The sequence below is a fragment of the Ranitomeya variabilis genome, chromosome 2 (assembly GCF_051348905.1).
Source record: "Ranitomeya variabilis isolate aRanVar5 chromosome 2, aRanVar5.hap1, whole genome shotgun sequence".
NCBI classification, from domain to species: Eukaryota; Metazoa; Chordata; class Amphibia; order Anura; family Dendrobatidae; genus Ranitomeya; species Ranitomeya variabilis.
Window position 1 is genome coordinate 449,770,037 of NC_135233.1, and position 4,147 is coordinate 449,774,183.

Below are 4,147 nucleotides of genomic sequence, written 5' to 3' on the forward strand. Positions count from 1 at the left end.
TGATGGTGGTAGTGTCCTTATGGGGGGCGGCATGAGTGCTGCTGGTGTTGGGGGGGGCTACACGTCATTGATGGTATCATGCTGAGCACTGTATATAGACTATGCCTGTAAATTACATTATAACTTATCTCACAATAAACGAGACATAACCAAGTCTATGGAAATAAAAGATTTTTTTATGGATGTTATGGCTAAGAACATGGGAAAGTAAACATACAAAATAATTCCAACCGTCTCAGCAAGTACAGCGACCACATTTTCATCAGTAAATTGATGAAATTAGAAAAAGGTGTAGTTTGTCGTTTTTTGACTCAAAATGACAAAAAATATATTTGTCACTTTATAAAAGAAAAAATGCATAAAAACATGCTGAGGAATTGAATACAATGCATTCTTGGTGTAACGTTTACTGGATGGACAAAAACGTTTAGGGCCCCTGTTGTTCTATCTCCTAAGAGCCCACGTAATCCCAGAATTGACCCTGGGTTTAGTCAATTGTTTTTCTTCCTAATATATCGTTTGTGGAGCAGAAGACATTGCTATCACCAGAGGAGTTCCTGAGTGCAGACACCGAGGCATGAATTCTCTCACCAGGCGCACCGCCGCCGCCACCGCAGGGACCCTAGACTGACAGACGCTTCATCTTTTCTGAAGGTTCAGAGAACATTTATTCCTGTAACAAGAGACTGGAGCCGTGTTGTCAATCACATTTACCATCAGCGACGTGACACGTCTGGCCAGAAGAAGGACTAATTATAACATCATCTGATGGTCTGGAAACCCACTACTCTACCAGGTACCCCAAGTACAGAGATGTCACTTAGAGCTCTGCAACCCCAATCCAAAAATATGTAACCCCCACCTACCATATGGCAATTATCATAATGGTTTATTTCTATATGACAGGAAAAAGACGAAAAAAGAGAACATGGAGGTACTGAAGAACAGCACCATCTTGGTGAATCCACCTCACCAGGTGAGCCTAAGAATTGTTTTTGGAAAAGCTTCTGAAAGGGGATTGAATTTCTGTAGAGATGGGAAATATAGGATAAAATTCCCCTTTAAACACAATTAGGATGCAGCGGCGCCGATCGTAGAGTGGTTTCTGGCTCACGTATGGTGAGAGGATGCAGACGTACACATTCATTGATTGTAGAACTTTACACAGAGGCCAAGAGCTTGATAGCTGCAGTAATGTTACATGAGGCTGTTGGATGACTTAAACAGAGATAATACACTTTGCTAGAACTTGTGATTATGCACTGACGATTTTGGCAATTTGCTGGCGCTTTCCTCTGCAGCACTTCCATTTTGGCAATTTGCTGGCACTTTCCTCAGCAGCACTTCCATCACTCTACAACTGTCTCTTTGTTACTTTCCTAGCTTCTCTGTGTTGGTCATTAATCAATGGCATTAATAACCTACACTAGTGTGATGGTCAATTTGCACACACCATTGAAAGTCATAGTGTCACAGTCCCTCACAGGCGTCAGTCTCCAGCTCTCACTGGTGATGTCAGCTTTTTGACTCCCCTGGTGTGGCTGTATCCCTTTCCGGTAGTTATTTCCTCACCTAGTTGGCATGTGCACTCATTATTTACTGCTGCTCTGGGACAAACCTCACACAACTGTGGCCCCTTGGGCCCCTGTTTGGCTGCACAGGTTTCGCCATTCGCGTGTCCTCCCCTACTGTGCTGATCGGGAGTTAACTCCTCTTTTAGACTCTTGTCACATCCAGATCCGCTCTGTATTTCCTTCTGGCATTAGGTTCCTGTAGATTTCACTATAAAATGGTTTGTGCCATAAATTGGATGAATTTCAGAGATATTACCCGTATCAATGGCATTGAACAGCGGACATTATGGCTTCCTAGTTATTGTTGCGGCTCTGGTTCTGTCATTTGTGCTGCAGGAATAAAGCTTGTGATTCATTATACTAATTATATAGACAAAAAGTATAACGTCACTTTTTTTTCTAAAAATATATAAAGCAGCAATCGACTAAAAAGTTCCAAATCTACGTGCAAAAGTCATTACTCCCCCTCGTGTCTTTATTCCCCCATTTGTAAATCCTATTAATGGCTGAGCTTTTGCTACAATAGCGTGCAATCATCGCAGATTCCGGCCTGATGCCGTCCGCCCGTCCTGATTACAATATCCTTTCATCAATAATAATCATTCTGTTGTGTTCATCGAGATGGAAGATTCGTGGTAAGAGCTGGAAATGTGGACGTCAGGAAGAAAAATACATCTAAAAATAGTTCTCCGAAGGAAGGTCTGTGCTAAAGTACAAGACAATCGCACACATCGCAATTCCCCAATATGCCGCAGAATTACTTATTGGGTTGTGAAACTGCAGTAATATCCCAGCGGAACAGAAGGAAGGGATTGTAGCCACTTTGTTGCCCCTTCGGTAGTCACTTTACAATATCTTCTATAGGCAACAAACAGCACACGGAGAGGAAGATGGCGGTCAGGACTCGGCGCTGGGTTGTAGGTTTTTTAGAGGAAGAATTTTCCATATTTCAATGGATAAAATGTCAATGAAAACTTCTCACTAAGATCATCGCTGTCCCCATTGAGACTCACATCCCTATCAGTATGTATTTGGCTGTAGGAGGAAACACAGAGAACTTCCAAAATCCTTGCATAGGTTCTTGTTGTTGAACCTACGACCACAGCGATGCAAATAACCGTGCTAACCACTGAGCCACCAAAATTGAAATTTTGCACAGTTAAGGACCCATTCACACCTGAGGCCATGACATAGAAATTTGCATCTTCTCCTATGCATATAAGCAATTTATCCACAACCTCATTGATCCGGAAAAAGAAATTCTGCAGGAATAAAAAGCAAACAATATATTTTGTCACATACAGGCAATGGACTAGATCCACATAGATCAACCAATTTTGCAAATCTGCAACATTTTAGTTTTGCATTTCCTGCAAAACCAACACATTACTACACAGTCCAGCAGAAAACCCAACTATGTGTTATTATATAAATACAATTGTATCCAGTCTGACAACAAACATCCAGGATCCAGACTGATACATTTCACCAGCATTTATACATAGTAACAAGCTAATAGGACCTGAGATTTGTGCTACTGATGTGTTTATTTTTACAGAAGATTGGATACATTGTAACAAACCCTCCACGAGCCATTAACAAGGCTAACAGTGCAGAGACAGGAGTTACATTGTCACAGTGCTGCATTATGGCTCTCTTGATTACTGTTCATTTCCATGAGGGACCTTGTGGCAAACATGAAAAATGACAATGTATGTATGTCAGCTGAAGACGGGACATGATGGGAGACAGAATCCAGAGATAATCTGTAGAAAGTCCGGGATCCCTGACAGGTAACGAGCCGCAGACGGGAGCGAACGTCTCAAACTGGAGACAAAGTGAAATTTGGAAAATTAAAATTCTTTTTTTTTTCTGTTCTAAATAATAAATGTATCAGAAGATTCACCGGACTCATAAAATGCTCATTCTTCTTGTAGGATTATATAGGGATTCTGAAATGGACTTTCACAGTAAGTTCACTGGTCTCATCAGGTCTAAGAGATCTGTTGAATTGTAGAGTATGTAATTTATAGCATGAAATTAAAGGTAAAGGGGTCTTCTTATCTCGTGCATCCACAGGATACGTCTGAAATGTTTAGTAGATGCAAGTGCGGCGCGCCCCCACACCGCCGCAGGGCCGAGGGGTACCCGGAGCCGGGCCTCTAGTTCTCAGTCTCGGGGTTGTCACGGTGGCTAGACCCGGTCCGTGGCCCTGTCCGTCAGTGGGGGACGTCCGGTGTAATAGGTGGTAGTAATGGTAGCGATGTAGCGGTGCGGTTGTGGGGTGTAAGTCGCGGTAAATAACGAGGACACCAGGTTGCAGTCTCTTTACCTCTTTACTGGAGATCTCTGAGTCCTCAGTCCAGAACACGGTTCACCAGGCTACGCAAGTCCGGCCGGTCCAATGGCACCTCCAGAGTTCTCCTCTCAGGTGGAAATCTGTGCCTTCCTTCTAGCGCTATGTGTTGTAGTCCTTCCCTGCTGTGCTCACGGAAAGTAACCCCACAACGGTTGTGTCTGTTTCTTAAGTTCCCTCACAACTCGATTTGATGTTCCTCTGTAATCCACCCCTT

The 4,147-nt window shown here is 43.0% G+C and overlaps 1 long non-coding RNA gene across 1 annotated transcript; it reads left to right on the forward strand.

Annotated features, from left to right (window-relative positions):
* Positions 1 to 665: 665 nt before the first annotated feature.
* On the forward strand, positions 666 to 3,348 carry LOC143809570 (uncharacterized). The gene is made up of 3 exons (XR_013222339.1): positions 666 to 796; positions 907 to 976; positions 3,133 to 3,348. It is a non-coding gene; the product is annotated as an uncharacterized LOC143809570 (long non-coding RNA).
* The last annotated feature ends 799 nt before the right edge of the window (positions 3,349 to 4,147 follow it).